The sequence below is a fragment of the Triturus cristatus genome, chromosome 5_2 (assembly GCF_964204655.1).
Source record: "Triturus cristatus chromosome 5_2, aTriCri1.1, whole genome shotgun sequence".
Lineage (NCBI taxonomy): Eukaryota > Metazoa > Chordata > Amphibia > Caudata > Salamandridae > Triturus > Triturus cristatus.
In genome coordinates, this window is record NC_140588.1 from 221,961,147 (window position 1) to 221,976,804 (window position 15,658).

Below are 15,658 nucleotides of genomic sequence, written 5' to 3' on the forward strand. Positions count from 1 at the left end.
TATGTACAGTTACCTTATTCAAGGGAGGGGCAACCCGAGTGACAGCCGCAGTGTCTTGTGTCAATACGAGCGCCTTCGGAGCGGTGTCTGAAATAGATGCGAGTACCACGTGTACGCGGTCACGTCTGGAACCCAGCCGCTAGTTGGTGTCGATCTCAGCTTGAGTTCGTAGCTACAGCGTTCATTGTTATGACGGGCATATTCCAAGTATTCTGTGAATAGTATAGAATAATTCGGAAGGTGTAGATTTTAAGGATTGGATGTGAAAAAGAATTTAGTAAAAAGAGATTGTAGTCAATCAAAAATAAAAATGGAAAAAATCCTAATTGTCTAATGCGACTAGCCAGAGATCTCATCACTTATATACACATTATAGGCGAATAATGCAATGCAAGGGGAAAACGTTTCTTGGTAAGCTTATAATGTAAATGCAAATTTCGCTATGATTAGCGGCTCACCTTCATATAGAATGAATGTATACTGATTCAAGAATTTAGATATGTACATTGAGACACGTTAGGCAGGACTGAGGATACAATAATGCAGTCTGTCAAATTAAAGTGTCCTATACAGTGATGAATACATATTCACATAAATAAACATTTCAAAACAGTTCAAGACAGAATCACAACAGAACATAGAGGGATACAATGTTGTTGGGCATGTAGACACTTAAGTAATCATAGTGTAATCGGGTCCATAAGTACAACCCATGTCAGGCTGTTCACTGGGTGGTTGAGTGTGAGGAAATGTTCAACTAGTGGTGCCCCTTGAACCTTACATCTGATGTGACTACAGTGCTATAGTATGCGTGTTTTTACTTTTTGTCTAGTCTGTCCAATATACAGTAGACCGCAAAGGCACTTGATGGCTTATATGGCGTCTACACTGTTGCAATTGATATGTTTCTTAAGGTCGAAATTGTGGTCTTCATGGCTGAAACAGTTAGTTTCGACCGTGAGGTCACATGCAATGCAGTATCTACATTTGTGGTGTCCGGTGATTATGGGCAAACTCCACATGGATTGTACAGAGGTTGCGTCGGTGTTGCAAGTAGAGAGCAGACTTCATGGTCTCTAAAGTTTTTGCCCTTCCTAAAGGTTTTGCATAGGCAGTTCCTTTATGTCTATCTCATTCGAGATTAAATTCCAATGGTGGTTGATAATGCGTCTGATCTCATTGTTGCATGTGCTGAACGTCGTGACGCAGATCATCCTGTTTTCCATCTTCGTCGAAGGGAGTTTTGGCTCCAATAAAGTGTCTAGAGGGTTAAACCAAGCCCTCTTGCAGACTTTTTTAAGTAGACTTTTTGGGTAACCTCTCGTTGACAGTCTATTGTGTAGATGTTCTGATTCTTTTAGGTAGTAAGCCTTACGTGAACAATTTCTACGTATTCTGAGAAATTGTCCGTATGGTAAATTGTCCCTAAGGTTTCTAGGGAGGTGATTTGTGTACCGCAATAAACTATTTTGTTCACTACTTTTTCTAAATAAAGTAGTGTATAGATGCCCCTCCTCCGCTTTAATGGAGAAATCCAGAAAGTCTGTTTTGGGCTGTAAATTGAATGCCCTGAGATCTGTCATTCAACCAGCCATGGAAGCATTGAAGGTCTCCCTCAGTTCCTGTCCAGATCACAAGAATATCATCAATATAACGCTTCCAGAGGGCTATGTTGTTCCGATATGGATTCACTTCGTTGAAGATGTAGTTTGTCTCATAGTTGTCCATATGCAATATGGCAAGGTTAGGAGCAAAGCTTGCCCCATCGCAACACCTTTGGTTTGTAAAAAGAATTCACCCTGAAAGAGGAAAAAATTATTCATCATAGCGATCTCAAGTAGGTTCAAAATTAAATCAGTGGGGACTTGAACCAGTTCCGATCTGTTATCAAGGACAGTCTTTATGACTGCTAAGGCCGGTCTCTGAGGGATGCTTGTATATAAGGATGCAATGTCCATGGTGACCAGTAGCTTTTGTGTGGGGTTAAATGCTAGTTGGTCAACCAGCGTGATGGTTTCCATCGTATCCCTTAGGTAGGTTTTGGTAGTTATCGCACATGGTTTGAGAAATAAGTCAATGTATTTACATATTGGTTCCAGGATGGAGCCACAGCCAGATACTATAGGGCGTCCAGGGGGCTGGGAAAGGTTTTTATGAACCTTTGGAAGGGTGTAGATGATAGGAAGGCATGGTAGTTTTTGCTGAGGAAGTTATGTTCAGTCTCTGATAAGAAACCCATATGGAAGCCAACATCGGTAGTGGCATTATCGGTTGGCTTGATGACAATGTCCTTATTCTCCCTCAGTGTTTGGAGTGCATCGTTCTCAGCCTTAGAAATATTGTAGTTGATATATTTCTTTTGGGAAACCAATTTCATGACATCCCTGAGAACCACTTTTTCGTATGCGATTATTTTATGTGGCCTTTATGTTCTGTTGTGATTCCGTCTTGAACTGTTTTGAAATGTTTCTTTATGTGAATATGTATTCATCACTGTATAGGACACATTAAATTGACAGACTGCATTATTGTATCCTCAGTCCTCCCTAACATTTCTCAATGTGCATATCTAAATTCTTGAATAATTATACATTCATTCTATATGAAGGTGAGCCGCTAATCATAGCGAAAATTGCATTTACATTATAAGCTTACTAAGAAAAGTTTTCCCCTTGCGTTGCATTATTCGCCTAGACTGTGTATATAAGTGATGAAATCTCTGGCTAGTCACGTTAGGCAATTAGGATTTTTTTCCATTTTTATTTTTGATTGACCACAATTTCTTTTACTAAATTCTTATTAGCATCCAGTCCTTTAAATCTACACCTTCCGAATTATTCTGTACTATTCACGGACTATCCGGAATATGTTCGTCATAACAATGAACGCCGTAGCTACGAACTTATGCTGAGATCAACAGCAGCTAGCAGCTGGGCTCGGGACGTGACCGCGTGCACACGCTACTCATGTCTATTTCAGACACAGCTCGGAAGGCGCTCATATTGACACAAGACGCTGCGACTGTCATTCATGTTGCCCTTCCCTTGAAAAAGGCAACTATACGTATCTCGATGGAACAATTCCATTGTCCCTGACTTTACCCTGTTTACCAGCTATCTCCAACATAGATACCTTGTCTAATTCCAGACATTCGTCCGGTTAATTCGGCCACCGGATCAACAAAGCATTAATTACTTTGACACATGCAGTGCTGCCCATGAATCAATGAGATCTGGTGGGTAAGTCACTTTGGTTTGGATTGGTTTTGATTTCAAACGATTTTAATTGATTATTCTAATCCTAAAATATGCAATTAATTTGCAGCACATCGCTTTCCTGTACCCCCAGACGATATAGCCATCACGACGTCCAATTCAGAAAAGGGCCCATTCCTTCTTTTTGATTGGAGCCATCAGCCCATATACAAGGATTCTGATTACTCCATGCAATTATCAGCGGTGGAGTTGAGGTGAGCGACTGCGCTACTATATAGTGTACCCTGAGCTTGTAAGACTATTAATTCACTAACAGGTTTTCTCAACCCTCCTTTTTCAGATTGCTCCCATTCTGTCCTGATGAAGACACCCTTGCAAGGTTCAAGTGGCCCTTCCAAACCTTAGGAGTTGAAACGTCGACATTTCAATATCCATCTACCTGAACTGGAATTTTCTTCCACATCTAGATAACAAAGAATCTCAATAGTGTATCTACCAAATTGTGGAATAACTAATGACAATAGGTGCCCCCAGTCAGGTCACATTTAAAATCTCCTTGTGACTATTGTATATATTGTATATATTATCCTTCATGTGTAATTTTCTAACTTCTTTTCACCTATTCACGAGCACTTCTATTTACACCCTTTCCATTGATTGTGAAGCAACTGTATGATATGAAATAATACATTTTGTAGTGATTATTTGACACTCTTTTTAAAGAATATTGCAACCCAATTTATTGAGGTGTTTTTGTAATGTTGGGTACTAAGTATTATATGATTGTAATTATTTAGCAGGGACCACAGTGTTCTGCAGATATCACACTGGGACAGTTCGTAGGCAAAGGTAATTAAACCACTTTTGCATTAAAATACAGTTGCTTGGGTTTTCATACAAACACAACTCCACACTTAGAACTTTTTCAGAGGAAAAACAGACAATGCAATCCTATGGGAGAAAATTAACCCTGGGCGAGACACTACGCTTCGCCCACGTAGTGTACGTAGCGCTGCCTGCTTCGCAGTTTTCGAAGTAGGCGAAGCAGGCTAGCGCTACGCACACCCAGGGCGAAGCGTAGCTGCCTGCCGCCGCCACCCGCCTCCCGCCCGCCCTCCTTTTAAATCAAACCCCCGCATTTACAATAAATACAAAAGTAAAGAAACTTACCTGAAGCGCGGCGTCTCCGGGGCTCCCTCTTCCATTTCCAACTTCTTCTGACAAATGCACATGCGCGGACGCCCGCGCATGCGCATTTCTTGCGAGAAATGCACATGCGTGGGACGCTGTTAGATCTATTACTCACCTGTGAGTTACGCCATTGCCAAGGCACCATCGCCGCCACCGCCACGAGTCCAGAGGGCACCACACCGAGCTCTATCTCCCGCGTCGCCGCCCCGGGACTGCAACTCCCGGCAGCCTCAGCGGCGGCGCGACCAGCTGACGCGGTGCAAGCGCCAGGAGGCGCCATAAATCGCAGACAGACCGGAGGAGCGGGGGGACGCTGTTAGATCTATTACTCACCTGTGAGTTACGCCATTGCCAAGGCACCATCGCCGCCACCGCCACGAGTCCAGAGGGCACCACACCGAGCTCCATCTCCCGCGTCGCCGCCCCGGGACTGCAACTCCCGGCAGCCTCAGCGGCGGCGCGACCAGCTGACGCGGTGCAAGCGCCCTAGGAGGCGCCATAAATCGCAGACAGACCGGCGGAGCGGGGGGACGCTGTTAGATCTATTACTCACCTGTGAGTTACGCCATTGCCAAGGCACCATCGCCGCCACCGCCACGAGTCCAGAGGGCACCACACCGAGCTCCATCTCCCACGTCGCCGCCCCGGGACTGCAACTCCCGGCAGCCTCAGCGGCGGCGCGACCAGCTGACGCGGTGCAAGCGCCAGGAGGCGCCATAAATCGCAGACAGACCGGCGGAGCGGGGGGACGCTGTTAGATCTATTACTCACCTGTGAGTTACGCCATTGCCAAGGCACCATCGCCGCCACCGCCACGAGTCCAGAGGGCACCACACCGAGCTCCATCTCCCGCGTCGCCGCCCCGGGACTGCAACTCCCGGCAGCCTCAGCGGCGGCGCGACCAGCTGACGCGGTGCAAGCGCCAGGAGGCGCCATAAATCGCAGACAGACCCGCTTCGCGGGACGCGCGCGGGACGGCGCCGGGCTAAGCCCGGGCAAAGGGCGGGCCCTCTGTGGCCCTCCGTGGACCGACGAGACCGGCCCCGGCACAGCACCCTGCTTAGACGCATAGACCTAGGAATACATCTCATTGTAAGTTGTATTTACTTTTTATTGTGGCTATCTGAGTATTTGATACAGTTATCATCATGACTACAAGTATGCCGAGTCCATTTTCTGCAATGGCTGACAGACTGGGAACTGTAATGAATGGTACTTTGGATAATTATCTTATCAAGACTCCAATTGCAGGAACAACCGAGTCTTCCTTAGCAGAGCGAAGACTTGAGCGTAGACGCTCTATTGAAATCATCAAAACCAGGGCATTGTTTGAGCTTAATTCCAGAGCTACCCCTGCAAATGATTCTATTCCTGTACCAGCCCATGTTGACGATACTCTAAGTACAGAAGGTGTACCCTTCCTGTTGAGAGAATGTGTAGCACCCTGTACTCCCTCTACTGGAACAGTTATTATCAACTCGTCACTTGATCTACCCAGTTCTCCAGGAACTTCGAAAATAGTGTCACCTACCTCACACAAGTCTAAAAAACCTAAGAAAGCTGTACAACCAGCAAGGCAAGTTCCACCACCTGCTAAGAGGAGACGTAAAGGGATGGAACTTACAAAACAAAGGATGAGCCATACTGTTTTTGGGAAGAAGGCGACCCCCTCCAGTTCTAAAGTTATATCCACTGTAATTACTAAGGACGTGACCGGATCAGACATTGTTCCTATACCAGCGCCGACCTCTGCACATATAGAGGTGGTACACAGCACTGAACATTGTCCCAAAGATAATGGGTCTAATATTAAAATTACTAGTAACCTTGTGGACACTTTTGAACTGATATTGCGCTCTTATACTCTTGCAATTGTAGAAAGGTTGGAAAAAATTGAGAATCGACTAGGGAAAATTGAAGCAGACCTTGATAGGAAGTCTTGTTGTATACAATTAAAAGCTCAATCGGAACCCGATCAGGCCCAAGCCCACTCATCTGGGGGAAATCCTGTTGTTAAAATCCGACCACCAATGATTGACAATGGGTTAGCCGTAAACATAGCTCCCAGCAATCTATCATTAGGTGACCTGTCCCCTGGTAGTAACTTAATAAGAGGGCCAGTCTCGGTCTCTAATCTTACTGCGAGTAACTGTACTACCAACCAGTCAAATGCTCCTGTGTGTAAAGCGCCAGTTAATACTACTTCCCATCCTATAATCCCTGTAAACAATATCACTAACGATATGGGTAATTGTTTGGATGGGTCACAGAGACATGAGGAGGGAGGCTTGAGGCAGACCCGAGGGAATCAGTCTAGGGGACCCTTACCGGATCTTCCACCTGAGGCTGTCCCCTATGTCGTGATTCTAACGGGGGTTCCTGAGCTCTCAGTAAATAAGAGAGAAGGTTTCTCCCAACTAAAGAATAAAATAACACATTGGCTGGCACTGCATAGGCCGATCGCCAGTAACATTGATGGCGAAATAATCCATGTACGCCGGCTTCAGTGGTTGGGGGGTAGACCTAAAGATACTAGGGGGGATGTGGTTGTGATAAACTTTAGAGATCAAAATGCAGTACGTCATGTCTTGAACTGGCCAGGGGTCAATTCAGGTAGTTGCATTACTCCACGTCCTCTGACCTATTTCTACCCACGATCTGTTGTATTTTCCCACCAGACTAGGGGTTACACAATATCTAGTATTAAACTTCCCGATATGTCGAATCTCAGGAACCCAGCCAAAACGTCAGAAGACTTTGAGTGGAATATGGTACCTACTAGGCCAGGTTTCCCTGTACATAGGAGCTGGGATCACCCGGCACCTTTCACCCCACTGGAAGTTTCTAACCGGTTCAACATCTTTAGTGGTCTGGATGCTTGTGATTGAAGCTTACAGCCACCCGGGGAGGAGCCAGTGGGTACGGCTGAGACCTTGGATAGGATTTCTCCCACTGATTTAAATATACCCGATAGAGGTTTTATTCTGGCTGGTGTTACTATCAATGTACCAATTAATTTTGCTTGCAGCGTAAAATTAACTACTCAAGGAGATCGTATAAATGATATACTTAATTATGGTCTAAATAATCATGAGATTTATGCTGGGGCTGCAGGCTCTTCCATGCCAAGCAACCTCCAAGACAAATCAAGCTATATTGATCACTCGGGAGAAGGTAGCGGAAATGAGTCTTGCGTAAAGTTGAATATCAATGGCACAGGAGTTTCTGCAACTGTCCCAAATGATACAACTTGTAATGCGGAGAGCCAGTTTCTAGTCTCATGGAATGTGGCTGGTTTAAAAAACAAGTTGATTTCCAGTGACTGGGCTACTTTCATTGACAATTTTATGATAGTAAACATGCAAGAAACATGGGCTTTAGAACCCCAACATAGAACTGGGTACCTCCACTTTGCAATACCTGCAACGAAAACAAATAGAGGGAGACCCAAGGGGGGATTGACTACCTGGGTAAAACAGGACAATGGTTTTACTATTTCACAACTTGAAATTAATTCAAGGGATATCCTGGCGGTTAAGCTAAAATCTCCATCGTTTGGTGAGCTCATTATTTTTAATGTATATGCCAGAGGAAAGCCAGGAGGGAAGCCTTCAGAAGTTGTAACGATACTGGGACACTATGCTAATATTTGGAAGGGACGGGCTAATTTGCTAATTTGTGGTGATTTCAACTGCTCCTATGAGCCCCTGGATCAAACAGACTTGGAGCTTACGGAGGCAGAGGACATCTGCTGGCAAATTCCCAGCCTTAGCCTTGCCCCTATCAAACGGTGGACCCAGGCCGCCCTACAACTCAAGACTTTTAGTCTTGAGTATGGATTGAGAGCAGTGAACGGCAGGACTCGAGGTGATAAGCAGGGCAACCCAACTTTTAATAATGGATTGTGTACCAGTAGAATAGACTATATACTGGTTAACCTTGAATTTTGGTCTACCATACTTGATATGATAGTTATAGAACGTATCGAAAGTGACCATAATCCTTTAAGCCTTGAGCTGCAGTTATACAAAGGGCAGGGGCCATTACATGTTGATTTGATAGGTGATATCATCTTGACAAATGATACTCGGCGGCTTAGATGGGCAGAGTGTCTGTGCAAGCCTGAATCGATTAACAAAATGAATGAAATGGTAAATGAAGCAACAATTGAAATGCTGGGGCAGCTGGATTTTGAGGACTGCTGCAGTAGGGTAATTCACATCCATTCGACCCTTTTTCTTAAACTTAGTACTTTTTTTAATATTCCCAGGAAAAAGCACCCCGGTAAGGGGAATAGAAAACAAGCATCATGGTATGATAAAAATTGTAGGCTCGCTTATAAATCCTTAGCTGATGCTGTGCGATCCACCGATAGGGAAGTTATAAGGGCGGCAAGGATTCACTACAAAAAGACACAAAATGTGGCGAAAAAAACCTGGGACACTAAATACTGGGATGAACTATTGGCAGCCAGTCAGTCCAGAGATTTAACGGACTTCTGGCATCTTGTGAGGTGGGGCATGGGAAACCAAAAACCAGCCCCGGTTAATCATGTCCCACCAGAAAAATGGGTAAAGCACTTCAAATCCCAGTTTGCAAATACGAACAATGTCCCGCCACACGCACTAGCTTCTCTCAGCCCCCTTTTGCCAGTTACTACACTAGTGTTCACCAAAAAAGATGTCGAATGTGCCCTCAATTTAATTCCTAAAGGTAGGGCCCCGGGCCTAGACAAAATTCCTGCAGACTTGTTCTTGCATAACAGGTCAGTCTGGGTCCCTTACATCGAATTATTGGCGAACACCCTGGCTAAAGGCACCATGGTGCCAGATATATGGCGGGGAGCTGAAATCGTACCAATTTATAAGAAGGGTGACCGAGCTGACCCGGGAAACTACAGGCCAATTAGCTTAATAGCCTGTATTCAAAAAGTTGTGGCCAGAATGGTCCTTCTCAGGGTCCAGACCTGGATTGAGGAATCAGGAATTATGTCCACTTTACAGGCTGGTTTTCGACCCCTGACCAGCACGGTGGACCAAGTTTTTAGATTTTCCACAATATACTGGAAATGGGTGATTCTGGGGGGGAGGTACACTGTATGCAGCCTTTGTTGATTTAAAGGCTGCATTTGACCTAGTACCGAGAGACAGGCTGTGGAGAGTGCTCCGTGATCAGGGCATCCCACCTGAATTACTTGCAATTTTGATTACACTACATGAAAATAATTATGCGCAGGTCAGGTGGGGTAACCAGAGCCAAGTGACTGACAGCTTCCCAACTGATAGGGGTGTCCGGCAAGGCTGTGTGCTGGCACCCACATTATTTACATTGTATATAAATAAAGTTATTGAATACTACCAAGACTCTACAACCGATCCACCTAAACAGAATGGCATCCCCGTCCCCCTTCTGATGTTTGCTGATGACACCCTCCTATTATCCAAAACACAGGAAGGGTTACAGAAGGCAATAGTTTGCTTTGAAAAGTTCTGTAATGATTTTGGCCTTTCTGTTAATGTCTCCAAAACTAAATTTATGACAATGCATAGGCACCGGAACATCAGGGGCAGAGTTTTTATGAATGGGGAATTACTAGAGCAGACTGACAGCTTTAACTATTTGGGCATCACACTGGGCTCCAGGTTACAGTGGAAGCCTCATGTGGCCCATTTAATCTCCAAGCATGCGCAACTTTCTGGCGCACTGCTAAGAGAATTTAAGCTATCAGCCACCAAACCCATAGCCCCAGTATTAAAAATCTATGACTCGAGAGTAAGATCTTCCATGCTGTATGGAGCTGAATTGTGGGGGTCGTCTGATATAGCAGGCTTACAAAAAGAACATAATAGGTTTCTTCGCTGTATCACAGGCCTCCCACAATCTACACCATTAATACCTCTTCGCATGGATCTGGGGTGTCAGAGTCTAGAAAATATCTGTAGATTTAGACCAATCGCCTATTGGAGAAGGCTGTGGGTTACCCCCGAATTAAACCACTATGCGTTGGCACTTTTGGAGACGCGTAATATGGATACTGGGGAAAAAATTCCCTGGTTCAGGAAGGTAAAAATCCTTCTAAAGTCCTTAGGAATGGGGGATCTATGGGATAATCCACAGGGGACAATAATTCCCACTAAACAGGAATTGAAAGAGGCCTACTGGTCATATATATCCCAGGTGGAGTTCCAGTCACATAAAGATCCTTCACATACCAAGGTTTTTTTGGAGCTGAAACATTCTATTGGGTATGAGGAGTACTGGGATTTGATCACATTGCCTCAAGATAGGAAATTATATCACCAGTTCAGGGTAGGTACTCTTCCATTGAACACGGTTACCTGTAATTGGGCTTCTAGCAAAAACGATCAAATGTGCCCTTTCTGTAAAACATTTCGTGAAACTATAGCACATATTTTGTTTATTTGCCCAGTATATAAGGCCCCCCGCCTAAGATGGATAAGAGCAGTTTGCATCCAGAAGGGTATTAAGACGGGGATTTCTGCACTAAGAATATTTCAATCCGATAGTTCTGAAATAATAGTGATTGCCATAGCTAAATTTCTGAAATGGATGTGGTTAATTAGAGCTGGGAAACTGAAAGCCCTTCAGCTGCCCTAAATGTAAACCAGTATAATGATGGAATCTTTTGTATTCTTTTAGCTTGTTTTGATGAAAAGCAGATATTTATTTTTTTAATTGGTCGATTAGGAATACCACTTATGCAGTAAAACAAATCATGTTGCTCCTAGCTTTAGTACCATGAATTCTATATGTATAGCCCAAAAATAGGAAACGCTTGATGATGAAATGTTTTTTTAAATGTGTTTTTGTAAATAATGATGAGTTTTGTTTTTAAATTGTCTTTCATGACTTGAAGTCGAAATAAAGACTGTTTGATTGATTGAATTAATACATTCTAAACGATTAGTGGATTGTAGGGCTCAATATATTTCTTAGTGGGCCACTGCAGCTTTCACCACCTACATTCCCTGCCAGTGCTGCTGAACACCAGTACCAACGACACTTGCTAACCATTACAATCCTAGAAATAAGACAATGTGAACTATAATAGGTCACCCAAAGGTGTAAGAATGGCCTGGAAAACTTGGCGTTACAATTTTTTGTCATGTATCGAATTTTTAAACACTTTGAGCTTGGTTCCAGGCAGGTTGCTCTCCACACCGCACAGCTCCACCAGATTGTGCCCGTGTTTCACCCTCGCTGCTGCAGCGAGTTCGTGCCAATCCTCTGCCTCTGTTTTTCCCCATCTGCCTGTCTGCTGCTTTTTCTTCACATTTCACTCTGCTTCACATTTCACTCTTCACTGTATTCCACTTCTATTTCCTTTATTCACTCTATTGCCTTCATTCACTCTATTTGCTTATTGTTCCTATGTCTCTTGATCTTGGCATTCTGCATTCTTTCCCTTCCCGTCGCTGCATCCCCTGCGGCCCCGCCCCCTTCACTCGCCCATTCGCTCCCCGCACCCGCCTCCCAACTGTTCTTCCCTCCCACCACCCCTTCGTAATGGTGGCCGCTGCGTGGCCGAACAACGGGCGCGCTGCTGGCGTGCCAAAGGCGCACCTAAGACAAGCCCGTCTGCGCCCGTCCACGCCTGGACCTCGCCCAGCGCCAGAACCCCTGGCCCCCACGAGAGCCACGATACCTGATGCCCCTACGACACCAACATCCTTCATGAACTCAACGATGGCCGATCATCCACCTGCTTCCAGGCCACCCCGAAGCTCACTCACGGACCCTTCAGCTGCTGGCACCAGCCACCGAACACCTGCACGTCCTGCCCCCACCCCACCAGGGCAGGTCGCAACCATCTCACATGCATACTACTCAACACCCGCTCAGTCCACAAGCACACCGTCGAACTCTGGGACTTACTCGACTCATCCTCCCCGGACGTCGCCTTCCTGACAGAGACCAGGATGAATCCCTCATTGGCGCCCGACATTGCCAAAGCCATCCCGGAGGGGCCGCACAACAGACCGGGAGGAGGAATCGCCATCGTCCACAGGAGCACCCTCAGAATCTCGACCAGCACCGAAGACACCCTCAACACCGTCGAACACCTGCACTTCCAGATCCACATCGATCCCAACACCACCCTCAGAGGAACCCTCGTCTACAGAACCCCCCAACCTCAGCCACAGTTCAGCGACTCCATCACAGACATCATCAGCCTGCACGCCCTGGCCTCCACAGACTACATCCTCCTCAGAGACCTGAACTTCTACCTCGAGAACGCCAAAGACAGCAACTCAATCACCCTGCTAGACAACCTTGCCAACCCAGGACTCAAACAGCTTGTCATGAAACCCACCCACTTCGCCAGACACACACTTGACCCCATCTTTTCCGCCAGCAACCACGTCACCTTCAGCCATACCACCGAACTCCACTGAACCGACCGCCACTGCATCCACTTCTCCTTCGAGAAAGACACCATGCACAACCACCCTCAACGAATCTCCCACCGCAGCTGGAACAAAGTCACCGCAGACCAGGTAATCACCACCCTCGCCCAAGACCGAACAACCAACCACACCGACACCGACACAGCCGCCCACAACCTCAGGCAATGGATTGACGACTGCACCAATATTCTTGCCCCGATCAAGAAACCATCAAACAGATACACCTACAGAAAGGCCAGCTGGTTCACCACCGACCTCCAGGCGTCCAAGCAGACCTGCCGAAGACTTGAGAAGAAGTGGTGCTACAAACAGACACCGGACAACCACGCTGCCCTCAAGGACACCAGCCGCAAGCACCACTACTCATCCGAACCGCCAAAAGGACCTCCTTCAAGGAACGCATCAACAACAACGCGCACAACAGCAAAGAGCTCTTCAACATCGTGAAGAAACACGCCAACCCCAGCTCCAGCTCCAAGGACATCCCACCGTCGCAAGACCTCTGCGACTCCCTAGCCAACTTCTTTCACCGCAAGATCACAGACATCCATGACAGCTTCAACACCCAGACCCCCCCCCCGGACAGCCGCCGACACCTCAGACTCAACACCCCCAGACACACCAGCCTCCTGCTCTCCTGGAACCACGTCAACGACGACAACACCATCAAAATCATGAACACCATCCACTCCTGCTCGCCATCTGACCCCTGCCCCCACCACATCTTCAACAAAGCCAGCTCCATCATCGCACCCAAACTCCGGAAGATCCTCAACAGCTCCTTCGAGACTGCCACCTTCCCGGAGAGCTGGAAACACGCTGAGTTCAACGCCCTACTCAAGAAACCCAAGGCAGACCCAAAGGACCTCAAGAACTTCCGGCCTATCTCCCTGCTCCCGTTCCCGGCAAACGTCATCGAGAAGATTGTCAACAGGCAACTGACCCACTTCCTCGAGGAGAACAACACCCTGGACCTGTCCCAATCCGGATTCCGCAGCAACCACAGCACCGAAACCGCCCTCATCGCCGCCACAGACGACATCAGGACCCTGCTGGACAATGGCGAAACCGTGGCCCTCATCCTCCTGGACCTCTTGGCCGCCTTCAACACCGTCTGCCACCACACCCTACGCACATGCCTCCACGACACGGGGATCCGTGACAAAGCACCGGACTGGATCACCTCCTTCCACACTGGCAGAACCCAGAGAGTCCGCCTCCCCCATTCCGATCTGAGGCCACCATGATCACCTGTGGAGTACCCCAAGGATCATCCCTCAGCCCGATCCTTTTTAACGTCTACATGCCACAGCTCGCCAACATCGTCCAGTCACACGGCCTCAACATCGTCTCATATGCCGACGACACCCAGCTGATCCTCTCCCTCACCAAGGACCCCACCACCGCCAAATCAACCTCCAAGGAATAAAGGCCGTCGCCGAATGGATGAAGAACAGCCGCCTGAAACTGACCTCAGACAAGACGGAGGTCCTCATTCTCGGCTCCACCCCATCCGCCTGGAACGACTCCCGGTGGCCGGCAGCGCTGGGAGCTGCACCAACACCCACCGACCATGCACACAACCTGGGGTTCATCCTGGACTCATCACTATCATTGACCCTGCAAGTCAACGCCGTCTCCTCCTCCTGCTTCAACACCCTCGGCATACTTCGCAAGATCTACAGATCATTCCCCACTGGAACCAAAAGGACGGTCACCCAGGCCCTCGTCAGCAGCAGGCTGGACTACGGTAATGCCCTCTATGCGGGAACCACAGTCAAACTCCAGAAAAGACTTCAACGCATACAAGACGCCTCCACACACCTCATCCTCGACATCGCCCACCACAGCCACATCACTGCCCACCTATGGGACCTGCACTGGCTCCCCGTCAACAAGAGAACCACATTCTAGCTCCTCACCCACGCTCACAAAGCACTCCACAACGCCGGACCAGCATACCTCAACAAACGACTCACCTTCTACACCCCGAACCGTCAGCTTTGCTCCGCTGACCTTGCCCTTGCCACCATTCCACGCATCCACCTAACAACCACCGGCAGCAGATCATTCTCCCACCTCGCCGCCAAGACATGGAAAACCCTCCCCATCCACCTGCGACAGACCCAGGACCTGCTGACCTTCAGAAGACTTCTCAAGACCTGGATGTTCGAGCAGTAGCAGCACTCCCTCCCCCTCCCCTCCTTAGCGCCTTGAGACCCTCACGGGTGAGTAGTGCGCTCTACAAATGCTTGATTGATTGATTGAGCATGTGCTTTTTAGAAATAGACTGACAGTGCCACAATGTGGTGGACTGTTATAAATATGTGCCGGTGCTACAAACTAAGTGCACTGGCACAAATTAAGCACTAAATTGAATTTTTTTCGAACACGTATTGGGTTCCAGCTTGACATAAGCCAAATCAAAATAATGCTTCCAAAATGCATGAGGACCAGATGAAATAAACGAGTTCTGCAGATCCTGTCTAGCAAAAACTGTTTTGTCTTAGCAGCACAATGCAGCCAAAGCAAGACTGTTAATGTTTAGGCTAGATAAGGTGGTCTGTCCACAGGTATTTGAACAGTTGGTTTCTAGGTCCTTCCTCTGTTTTTTGTTGTACTGATGCTTGCGTTCGATTATACTCCTTATCAGATACCTATCCTTGTTTTACACTGTTTGAATATATGGATACATGCTCCTAGACAAGATTTTCAAAATGGAAGCAACGGCACCTATCAATGGGGCTGCATAGACTACCACCACATAGGCTTTTTAAGATAAAAAAAACATGCAGTGATCTAGGTAGCAGAAGCATCCACTGT